Below are 12,968 nucleotides of genomic sequence, written 5' to 3'. Positions count from 1 at the left end.
TTAATTTTGAGTCATATTTCCCTAAAATCTTTTTCACTTTCCTTTACTATAAACTTTTTCACAATGAAATCACCAAGTGTCAAATTTTACCTTGATTGGATTTGGAGGGGCTTGTCACTTTCTTCATAGAATCTCTCCACTTCTTCATCCTTTTCAATAGTTTTTAGAATGTAAGTTATGAGTGTCATACTCATGGTGGTCTTTTATTTCTTACACTCATCATGAATCCTGCATGATAAAATGACCAAGAGTCTCATGAAATGATAGTTCTTGTTGCCTCTTAGATGCTCAATGAAATCAGCTTTAGCAACCTTTTTAATCTCTTTAAGAACCTATGAACCATCCCCTTATTTTTTTTAGGTTGTTTTTTTTTTTTGCAAGGCAAATGGGGTTAAGTGGCTTGCTCAAGGCCACACAGCTAGGCAATTATTAAGTGTCTGAGACTAGATTTGAACCCAGGTACTCCTGACTCCAGGGCTGGTGCTCTATCCACTGCGCCACCTAGCTGCCCCAACCATCCTCTTATTGAGCTACAACTCCCTCATATACTCTGGTTTTATTTATCTCAGTATCATCAATACTGAAACTACTCCCCCCAATCACTGAGCAAGGATTATACAAATATGCTAACCATTAAATTATTTTTTAGAGAGAACTTTCAAAGTCTTCCACAAAAAACAGACTTAGGTGCCTCATTGCAGGATGGAAATGATCCTGAGATCTTGAAATGCATGCCAGGAAACAGCAATTTCAGATATGTCCTGCTAAGTTTTTAGTGTAGTCTTGGTGAGGATAATGCACTGTTGTTACAGTACAAGTTTAGCTAAATTCAGAGAAATTCTTCACCTGTTACTAGATGATGAATTCTTTGTCCATGACAAGAAATGAAATTAAAATTATAAAAGAACCCTTGATCCTGCACATGTTCTTGTAGTTTGGATAGTAGAGTCCTTGGGAAATAGACGGATAAGGCTAGGCTTAACAGACTTTTATACTAGTTCTAATATTCATGAAAGGTGATGTGATCTGAAGGAGCAAGCCTTAGAGTCAGAAAGATTCAGGTTTAAGTTCTACTTCTGCTATTTATTGGTTAAATGACCTGGGCAAGTTTTTAACTTTTCAATGGCCCCAGATAAATCTATAAGACTAGAGGTTACAAAAGAAGATATGAACCTGTGTTGGTAAAGAGATTTCCTCTTCTCAGGGTCCTCTAGTTTCATGAAATTACAGATACAGAAAAAAAAATTTAAATAAACTTTCCCATGGCCAATTTTTCTGTCCCTGAAGACAATGGTCAAGTCCTCCCTTGGGGACTCCCTAAGTCTTTTTTCCAGGCTAAATGCCCTCAGTCTCTTATATGACCTTTGAGATCACCCACCATCCTGGTTGTCTTCCCCTAAACATTCCCGTCAGAATGTGACACCTCAAACTGAGCATAAGCAGCCAGATGGGAGTCAAACAACACAGTGCAGAGTTGATTATTGCCTCCCTTGATCCAGACATTCCATTTCTATTAATTCAGTTTAAGATTATGCTACATATTTTAGCAATCTCACTCCACTGATCCAATTAAGCCTGTGGTCTCTTCAAACCCACACATCTTTTCCCCAGAAACTATGACCAAGTCATGTCTTATCCATCCTCAATTTGTGTATAACTTGATTTTCTTGAAAATAAATGCAGAATCTTAATGTTGGTCTCTATTTATATTCATCTTGTTGATCCTGACTCAGACTTTCAGTTTTCAAGATCCTTGGAGTCAAGGAAAGAACTATATTCAAATCTAGCCCCAAACACAGCTAATAGTGTGGTCTTGAGCAAGTTACAGTCTCTGCCTCAGTTTCCTCCACTGTAAATGGGGATGATAGTAGATAATATTTATAAAGTGCTTAGCACAGTAGTTAGTACACAATGTGTATATAATAATTGCTTGTTTCCCCACTATTCCCATTTTATCATCGACTTTATTTTAATTCAGTTCAAGTCATATCAGAAAACAATAATAATAATAACTAGAATTTATCTAGCCCTTTGCAAACACTACATAATATTTCACTTGATCCTCATAATCATCTTGTGAGGTAGGTACTATTATTATCTGAATTTTGTTGTTCTTGTTCTGTCATGATGGAGTGAGGCTCCACTGTGTACAAAGCTGCTGAAGTCTGAAATTCAATAAGTATTCATAACTAGGTCTTCTTCATCAATCTGTAGTTAGTCCCCTAAGGGGACAGTCATCTGTATTCTCTAGGAGACCTAGAATTCCTCCCTTTTTATCCTATCCTCCCTGAGTACATGGTTCTAAAACCATTACTGTTTGTGTTGTTCACTTTTGTCCAACTCTTCATGGCTCATTTTGGTTTTTCTTGGCAGAGATGTGCCTTTTTCACCTCATTTTCCGAAAGAGAAAACTGAGGTAAACAGGCTTAAATGATTTGCCCAGGATCACATATACTAAGTGTCTGAGGCCACATTTGAACTCACAAAGGGGAGTCTTCTTAATTCTAAACCCAGATCTCTATCCATGGCACCACCAAGCTTCCTTAACAGAAGGTCTTAGGATCATAACATTAGAGCTGGACATGAGGGTCATATAAATTTTAGCTATTACTTTAGCTATTATATTTTTATATTAGCTGTTATTATTTTAGGTAGCACAGTGAATAGAGTGTTAGACCAGATTTAGGAAGAAGTTCAAATCTTTCCTCAGATACTTACCTGGCTATGTTTCCTTAGGTAAGCCAGCTGATTTAAGACTTAGATTCCTTACCTGTGAATTGGTATTATTTATGTGTGTGTGTGTGTATATATATATATATATATATATATATGCAGATATGTATACATAGTAGACGAACAGACATATATCATATAATTATGCATGTGCATACAATATATAATTACATGCATATATTATATATAATTATATATATAGTGTTTTGTCGACCTGAAAGGGCTATATAAATGCCAGTTACATTATCTGTAAAACAAGGGACTAGGATAATTATAACTAACATTTCTATATCACCTTTAGGTTGACAAAACACACTTTGAGGTTTCAAAGTAGTTTACATATACTATCTCATTTGACTTCCTCAAAAACAACCCTATGAAGTAGGTGCTTTTATTATGCTTATTTTAGAAATGGGGAAACTGAGACTAAGAAAGGTTAAGTGATTCTTCCAGGATTAATAAATATCTGAGAAGTGATTCATCCTCCGGTCTTCCTGACTTGAAGACAAGCACTCTGTCTCAAGGAAGAGACTTTCTCCAAAAAATATAGTCTGTGGTGGAGTAGATATTTGAACCTCAGGCCTATCGTCTCCCAATGCAGTTCAATAGCCATTGTACCATCTTGCCGCTGCCGCCTTGAACAACTGGGCCCACTCTGGGGTGGGAGTGGGGCAGCCTAGGAGAGTAATAGGCGGGTGGGAGCCCTTTATGAGTTGGCTGGCTGGAGCCTCTTCCCCTTGGGGACGTCTATCTCTGGCCAAACAATAGATAAGAGTGCCAAGCTTTGAAGAGTATCCTTCCTGCAGGAGGTTCCTATCTCTGAGAGCCCTGGCCAGGGTCTGCCTGTGCTTCCCTCCAACAGCAGCTCCCTCCACCTCCCCCCTCCCATCTCCCTGCTCCACCTCCTCACTAAACAAGATTCCCAGTGACCCTAATGACCGCAGATAAAACCCCAGAGCCTGGGTCCAAGGGAGCTTCTCCTTCCCAAGTCTCGGAGATGGAAATCCCTGGTTGGTTGAGGTTTTGGATGGAGCCCAAACCAGCACGGCACAGACCTCAAACAGGAAGCAAGGTTAGGAGGCCTGGTCTAGCTTGTCTCCATAGACTAAAACCCTCCCTACCCTGGGTAGACTGCAGATTCAAAGGGGACTAACCCAAAGGGATCTGCTTCTAGGTGGGAACAGGCTCTCAGGAAATAATACAAACCCACTTGGTAAAATGGAAAGTTCAATGGGCCAGGAAGCAGAAGACCTAGGTTCTTGTCTGAGTTTCACCACTGCTCAAGGATGTGATTTTGGATAAGTCACCTCTACCTTGCCAGACCTCAGTTTCCTCCTTTGTAAAATGAAGATAATAAAATTGCATGACCTACCTCACAGGATTGGAGTCAGGATAACATTTAAAAGGCTCTGGAGGAATGTGAGTTGTTTTTATTATTTAATGTGTTTCAGTCTTCTATTATCAGCTCTCAGAAAGCAAACAAGGCAGGGGTCAGCAGGTCTTGGATCACGCCTTTGGATGAGCTGTTCACAAGAGCATAGATCATAAATCTTGCACTAGGAAGAACCTTACAATTCATCCAATTCTTATTTTACAGATGAAGAAACTGTAGAACACAGAGGGAATGCCTTTCCAAAAGTGCATAAATATTAAGTGATGGGATGGGAAATTACATTGAAGTAGAATGTCTTAGTATTTGCACACATATCACAAGGCAAGCTGTGAGCCTTATTCCTCGGGTACAATATAATGCAAGTCCTTCTGAAAAATGAATACTACCCAAAAACTCCCCTATCTAGGGCAGAGTGTAACATAACAAAATTGTCAGCACATATTCTAAAATTCATCTTAAAGTTTTCTCCTACCTTACTTAAATAAGCAAGCATGTAATTCTTCTCTAATTCTTATTGTTATTGGCATTGTTACCAATAACAATCCCTTACTTTGTGAATAGTATGCTTTTTTTCCCAAAACAAGTTTATATCTATTATTTCTTTATACTAGGAGACAAACTAAAAAGTGTTCTTTGGTTCACAAAAAAAGAAAATCAGGACTAGTAAAGTTAGGTGATGTGGATAGGGCACTGGTCCTGGAGTCAGGAGGACCTGAGTTCAAATCCAATCTCAGACACTTAAATAATTACCGACTTGTGTGACCTTGGTCTTAACCTCATTGTCTTGCAAAAAACAAACAAAAAAAAAGTTAGTTGATTAACTCAAGATCACACAGTTGGTGGCAGAGGAGTAAGCCTAGGACTTAGGGTCTCTGGCTTCCAGTTCTGAGCTCTTTCTAGGAAACCACACATAAACCCAGTTCCCTTGTCTTTCTTAATTCTGGACATTCTGGGTGGCACTTCTGACCCACCTGCAAAAACACCATGATTATACCCCTTTCCTTTCACATCTACCAAAAGCAAACAAAAACACCACCTGTCTCCCCATCATATTTCCATTCCCAACTAAAGGGAAGTTGGGGTAGTTTTCTCCAGGCTTTAGCACAAGCCATAACTTCCCAAGAGGAGTTGATATTTGCCTAGTTAGGGATGGGGGTGGAGAGGAGCTGGGTCCCTCAGATAACTCAGCTGTGTTTAACTCTGTCTGCTATTCAGGCCCCAGTGAGGCTGGGAGCAGGAGGTCGGATGTGATCCAGCCCTGGGCAGCAGACATAGAGGCAGCACCCTCTTCCCCTATTCATGAGTGAGGCGCCTCCCTGGGACTTACCTCAGCAGATCAAGACCAGAAGTTGGGGACCCGGGAGGGGGAGGCCTCAGGGTTTTATTTAATCACAAAAAATGAGGTCAGAACAGCTCTGGAAAGACAAGGATAGCCCTTCTATTTTCTGCCTTGGACAGACCACATATAGAATATTAAATTCACAGTTCTGGGCCCCCATAGTTTAGGAAGAATATTGATTATCTGCTAAGTATGACACAGAGGTGGACAAATAGAATGATGAAGGACTCTGAAGTCATATTAAAAGATTATTTGAAGCAATTAGGGATGTTTAGTCAGGGGAAGAGAAGACTGGGGGGAGGATACACATGCTGACTTTAAGAGTTATAAAAAAAGAGGATTTAGATTTGGACTATATGGACTCAGAAGGCAGAACTAAGATCAGTAGGTGGTAGTTTCACAGAGACAGCTTTATCCTTAAGGTTAGGAAAAACTTTCTATCAATGAGACCTGCCCCAAGGTAAAATGACTGGCCTTGGGAGGTAGCAATTTCCTTCTCCTTGAATGTCTTTAAGTAGAAGTTGGACCATTACTAATCAGACATATTTTAATGGTGATTCATTTTAGGTATGAGTTGGATCAAAAGGGCTCCAATGTCTCTCCCAATTTTAAATTCCATATTTGTTGACTCTGGCCATTGAGGGTCACAATGGACAGAGTATGCATCTGTCCTGAACTGGAGCTGACTCAGGCCACTGGTAACTTAAAGCTCAACATTAAAATAAAATGGGGGCCTTATTGGGTATTCAATAGAATAAAAGGAGATCCATTTAGCCTTAGTAGAGACTACCTCAAACATATCTCAATAATGATATGAAATTAGGATATCTTGAGTTAACCCAGCCAAACTAAGCTTTCTTGACTCTAAAATGTCCATGTGGTCCATTGACCAAGTGTCAGAATCCACCCGGAGTGGATTTGTGGCTATTTTCAAGACAAGTAATTAAGAAGTAAGGCCAATAGCCTGAACTTTTAGTCCCTTGAGACAACTGAATTGAGAGGATAGTTTCAATAACTTTTAAGGAAAAATAACTTAGATAGGATAAGGTAATTATGATATTGAGCCTACCACAACTTCTTTGTTTCCAAAACCTCCAGTGGGTAGGTGTCTGTGCATGATGGGTACAGGGCTGGGATTGAATGCTCAAGAATCTGAGTGTATCTATGAACTTTCCTTCATCTTACTTGCTAGATCATTATCTATATCATACCCCAAGGTTCTCTTTTTTTTTCCCTGACTTTTTAAGTTCACTTTTATTCTTTAAAACAACTACAGGCGTAATAATACATGGTTTGAAATTAATATCCTTTATCATTTTATACAAATCAAGATATAGTACTTTTGAAAAATAATAGGGTTGGTTATATTTTTATTTATTTATTTATTTATTGCTATTTCTTCAGGGGAGTGACTTTAATTACTTCTTTGATGAACTGCTCAAGTGCAATGAAGTAACTTTGGCACTGCCATGTATCATTATGAGTTCCATCTGGGAAAATTACTAATCTTTTTGTAGGAGACAGGGATAGTTCATAAAGCTACTTCATCATTACTGTTGGAATTAACTTGTCAGAAAGTCTAAAGATAGAGAAAGGCATTCTGCATTAAGAGAATTTTTTTCTTTAGGAGAGAAATTTATTTTTTGGAGCTCCACATACTAAGATATCACATTGGATAGAAAGAAAGAAAACAATGTTGTGGCCATATATGGGATATTTAGAAACATGTTCTCCACCATAATGGCTAGTATCCTATGGAAATTTTCAGAAACTGAGTGAACAGCCATTGCTTCTCCAAAGAAATAATCAAAAAGGAAAATTTTGCTTTATCAAGGTCTTATCTGGCCATTTAGCTTCAAAATCTAAGCATGGTCTTTCTTCACATTTCTCCTGTTCACTTTTTCTCACATCCTCTACAATCAACAGGTTGACTTTCAAGCTAACCACAAGCAGAATATTTGGCAACCTTTGATCAATATTGCCTGTGTTTTCATGCAAATAAACAATAGTTGGGGAACACATTGAGTCATTTCCAGTGTATCAGAAAAATAAGATTGGGAAGCACTCCATTTTTGATTCTGATGAAAATGTTTTCACAAGAAATACCAATGGGTATGTTTGTTGGTTGTTCAGTCATTTTACAGTTGTGTCTGACTCTTTGGGTCCCCATTTAGCATTTTCTTGGAAAAGATAATGGAATGATTTGCCATTTCCTTCTCTAGCTCATTTTATAGATGAGGAACTGAACAGGATTAAGTGACTTGCTTAGGGTCACACAGCTAGTAAGTATTTGAGGATAGATTTAACTCAGGTAGTAAAGGGACATGTAAGGAGTGAGTGCATGTAGTAGATAGTAACTGTTCTGAAAAATAAAGCAAAATAACCTTAAATTTATGTGAATACCTACTATCAATACGGAAATTAAGAGAGTAAGATAATGCCCCTATGCAAATGGAAAGTCCCTATTAAAGGTAAATGAGAAATATAGTGGAGGGCCCAAAATCATGAAGCTTCTGTCAACATCTTTCAATAAGTTCCTCGTGATCCAAATACTTTCCCACTATAGCTCTCCTATATGTATATAGCTTTTCTATATGTCTTCTATTCATAAATGAGGATTTTTTTTGTAAGATTGCTTTCTCCAACATGCTTCATTGATCAGTCTATGATATGGCAAGACACATTAAGCCAGGAATCCTACAACAATCCTGATTCTTCTATAGCATTTTATTTTCTCAAGCTGGTTGGCTACCACCTCCCCCAGAGCTCCTATTTCCTGTCCAAGGCCTTCTCCTTTCCTCTCTATACTCTCTCAGTAATGTTCTCTACTCCCACAGTTTCAATTATTATCTCTATCCTGCTGACTCTAAGATCTATATTTCCAACCCTTGTCTCTCTCCCTATGCTCCAGCTGGCATCAAAAACTACCTGCTGAATCTCTTCTCTTGAATATTCTGCAGGCATATCAAATTAAACATGTTAAAAACAGAATTAAATTTCTTAAGACAAAAGGTTGCCTCCTCTTTAAAACATTCTCTAAAACTCCAAATTGTTTATGTTCTCTCTATAGTCAAATAATTGAATATATTTCTGTCATATCCCCTAGAAATGGAATACATTTCTGGCATAAGGAATGTAAGTTCCTTAAAGTCAAGAATTATTTCATCCCCATCCGGTATAGGCTTAATGTTTGTGAGCAATTTGAGAAATAGATTGTGATAACATGAATGTAAAAGAATTTTACCTTAACAGTAAGAAACAATGAATGTGATGAATATAAAGAAACTTGAAAAATTTACATGAGGTGATGCAGAGTAAAGTAAGCAGAACCAAGAGACCAGGAAAGAACAATCACAAAACATTCTAAAATCAATGTTGCAAAATTATAAAATACAAGTTTGATCCCATGATGACAAATAGAAAGACATCTCTTCCCATTCTCTTGCAAAAGGTGTGTGTATGGGGGGAGGGTTATACAAGAATGTTGAACACTGCAAATACAATTAAATAGACATTTAATAGACATTATAATGAATAGATGATTTTTGCAGATTTTTCCTCTTCATTTTTATTTTTTAAAATTCTTTGTTTATAAGGATAAATCTTTGGGAATAGGAAAGGAAGAGATATTGGATAGATATAGGAGACTGAAAACAAAAAATTTAAATATACATTTGCTGTCAAAACTGTATGTAGAATAAAATGAAATTCAATCATTACCCATGTGCCTTCATGTCTGTGTACATCTTTTATCTGGACTATTTATATGTTCATACATTTGTGTTTCTTTGTGTGTCTATGTAGTGATTGGTGTTGGGATCCTCTGATTTTGCATGTTGATGTGTGCACTTGAGTGATAAGCATATGTTTCCAAATTAATACTTAGAAGCATTCATGCATATGTGTCAGAGTATATGTATCTATGTGTATATATACATATCTATGTGTTTGTGGATGTGTATTGATCACGCATGTCTATGAACTTGTATGTCTAAGAGTGTCTGGGAGTCTTAGCACATATCTGAGAATGTATGACTGAGGTCTGTCCATTTTTAACTCAACTACAAATATTTGTATTTATTCAAACTCTAGAGGTAAGGTAATGCCTTTGCACAAATTGAAAGTTACTATTAAAGGTAAATGAGTAATATGGTGGAGAGTCTAAGATCATGAGACAAGAGAGAATAAAGCATTGAACATTCACCACCCTCAGGAGGGCAAACCAAAACTTAAGAGACCGAGTTGATGTTCTAGGATTCTTCCATTCTTCCCCCCCCCCACAACACACCCTGTCAAGTTCTAACACTCATTGACTCATTGTGTGGACTGGTACTGTTCAGGATCTTACAATCTTGATTCCTCTCTACAGCTGTGTGATACATGTGTCCCATATTCCACCAGAGAGGCATAGAATCAAGCAAGGCATGGTGTGCCTCTAGAGAAAGAAAAAGATAATTTTGGTTCTAAGAGAGTGATATAAAAACATGAGTCAAAGGGCAAGATAGGTCCTTCTAGATTCCTTTGCTACAAAGTTGAGAGTTTTTTACTACAGGGAAACTCTTTTTACCCTGCCTCCCCTAAAAAAGCATCTATGGTCTCAGATCATTGTTGCAATTTACAATCCTGGGAATAGGTCAATAATAATATTTCATTGTAGAGGACTTCCAAAGCAGGATACCACAATCCAGCCCTACTCCAGCACCTACCACACATCAAACTGTTTGGGTCATGAGGAAGAAAAATCCACTGTAGGAAAAAAAAAAGAAGAAAATGATAACTGAGCCTGACTTATCCAGTCTTCCTTGCCTCTTCCTCTCTACAGGAAACCTTTGTCTCCAACCAGACCTCTCTTTCTGTCTCCAGAGTCCTACATATTCATCTCTGCTGCAAAATCGATATTGGTCCTTTATCGTGGAATGTCTTCTCTTCTTTCTCCTTTCCTTCCTTCCCCATTCCTTTTCCTCTCTCTCCTGTCCCTTTTTCTCCCTCCTTTCTTTCTTCTCACCTCTCTTTATACCAATGAAATCTTAGATCCAATGCCAATTGCTATAAAATCCAGTTTAATCCAAGGAACATTAATTTTATATATGTGTATGTGTGTGTATGTGTGTGTGTGTGTGTGTGTAAATATGTATATGTAACACTATGTGTGTCCCAATGAGAGGCACCAAAAATAGACCAAAGGGAAAAGTGCCACCCTTGAAGAGTTTGTTTTCCAGAAAGTTGACTGGAATCCTTTGATGCTTCATCAAAAAGTAAATCTTGAGCTGCTAAATGAATTGTGGAAGATTCAGTGAAGTTGGCAAGGTTTTGAGGATGGGTCTGATAACAGACTGAGTGCCTATTGTCTGAGATCATTTTAGACAGGCTCATCCTCAGAAAGCTGGCTGACAGATTAGGATTTTGTCAGAATTCATAAAAAAAGGTCCACTAAGGTAGGAAAGGTATGGGCTGTGCCTCAAGAGGAGGCCTCCCCCATGGAAAAATGCTAGATTCTTGCTTGAAAATTTGAAGGGATAGGAACAGCTAGGTTGTGCAGTGGATAGAGCACCTGCCCTGGAGACACGAGTACCTGAGTTCAAATCCGGCCTCAGATACTTAATAATTACCTAGCTGTGTGGCCTTGGGCAAGCTGCTTTAACCCCATTGCCTTGCAAAAACTAAAAAAAAATAAAAAAAAAAAAAAAAAAAATTGAAGGGATCCAAAGGATCTAAGGAATAGTGCTAAGAAGTTTTCAGTCCAGGGTACAAAGTGAATGGCGCCCAAGTTTCATTAATGTGCATGAGGCTCCCCTCCTACTCATGCCCATTTTTTCTAAGCAGACTCAGGAGCCTTCTTTGGCCATTCATCTTGTTTTTGTTCTTCATTCTCAAAGAGGACCATGACATCAGAGAGGTGATGCCATAACAAGAAAGTAAGTCAAATTTAAATGAGGAGGTGTACAAAGTCCCCAGTCTCACTTTCCCCTCCAGAGCCAATTGGGTTCATTGGTCATATATATGAATTAGGATGACTGGAGATGGCCCTGGATGCAGAGAGAGACTTTGACCTTTTTAAGCAAAAGGTCTTTAACTGACAGGCAATACCCAGTCAATGATTAAGGCTACATAAGAAATGAAGCAGACAGCAGGCCTCTTTTACCTAGTCACAAAGGGAAAAAAAATCAGTCTGGAAGGGGAAGACCCTCTGGGTTTCTGGTCAAAACAGAAACATTACTATTTACATTCACTCAGAGCCAGTCAGGGGGCCCAAACAATGACCAAATGAGGCTTGGGCTGGGACCTATTGTTGACCAATCAGGGAGAGCCAGAGTGATTAAATCTCCAAAAGATGAAAATATTTCATCACCAGTCTCACACAGAAAATTCTCAAGAACACTCCACTCAAGGAATGTTATAGGCAGTAAGTTTCTGAAGTTCCAAGAAAATATAATATATAGGACTTTAGGCTTTAGAGCTGGAAGAGAGATTAGAGATTAAGAGACTAAATTGTTTAATTTTAGAGTTGAAAGAACTATCAGTGTGACTTTTGCCCAAGGTCACACAGATAGAAAGTAGCTGAGCCAGGATCTGAACCCCCAGATCTTTGATCCTTGCATGGAAAAATTAAAAAAAAACACCTATAATTTTTAAAATTAGGAATTTAACAAATAGCAACAAATGTAAATGTTTCAATATATAAATAAGAGACTATATGAAACTGTTAAATTCTATTACATAGTTTGGGGATTTTAAAAATGCTTTTAAATTTAACATGCTGATAACAAAAAGGCCCTACTTTTCTATTTCTACCACTAAACTTCCTGTGTTCTCTTTGGTGTATTTTTTTAATCTTTTTTTTTGGAGGCAATTGGGGTTAAGTGACTTGCCCAGGGTCACACAGCTAGTAAGTCACATATTTGAACTAAGGTCCTCATGACCCCAGGGCTGTTGCTCTATCCACTGCATCATCTAACTGCTATGTATATTTTTTAAATGTTCCAATGAAGCTTTTTCCTTTTTCCTTTTTTTTTGCATCACATTTTTTCTGCCATTTTTTCCATGACACGAAAATGTTTCCTATGGCAGTGAAATAATAATAATAGGATTTGTAGAGTGTTTAAGGTTTGCAAAGTGTTTTACAAGTATCATTTCATTTGATCCTCATAATTTCCCTGGGAGATAGGTACTATTATTATCCCTAATTTACAAGTGAGTAAACTGAGACAGACAATGGTTAAAGGACCTCACTCAGGGTCAAAAATCAAGTAAGTATCTGAAGCTGGATTTTTAACTCAAGTCCTCCTGATTTCAAGGTGGCCTATCCACCTTGTTGCCAATGTAGCCACTATAGAGAATTGCTAAATGATTACTGGACAAATTGGACCTTAAAGAATGAGTAGGAATTGGCCTATGCATGGACACAATGAGAATCAGAATATAAGGAAAAGGACCTTTAAGATTTTCTGAGATGATCCCTTTACTTCACAGATAAGGAAACTGAGGTCCCAAGGGTCTTAACAG

At 37.9% G+C, this 12,968-nt stretch overlaps 1 pseudogene; it reads right to left on the bottom strand.

Moving 5' to 3' along the window:
* Positions 1-6,843: 6,843 nt before the first annotated feature.
* On the bottom strand, positions 6,844-7,602 carry LOC141522754 (protein ABHD13-like; annotated as a pseudogene).
* Positions 7,603-12,968: the final 5,366 nt, after the last annotated feature.

The sequence above is a fragment of the Macrotis lagotis genome, chromosome 4 (genome assembly GCF_037893015.1).
Source record: "Macrotis lagotis isolate mMagLag1 chromosome 4, bilby.v1.9.chrom.fasta, whole genome shotgun sequence".
NCBI lineage: Eukaryota > Metazoa > Chordata > Mammalia > Peramelemorphia > Peramelidae > Macrotis > Macrotis lagotis.
This window is presented reverse-complemented; position numbering and strand designations above follow the sequence as displayed.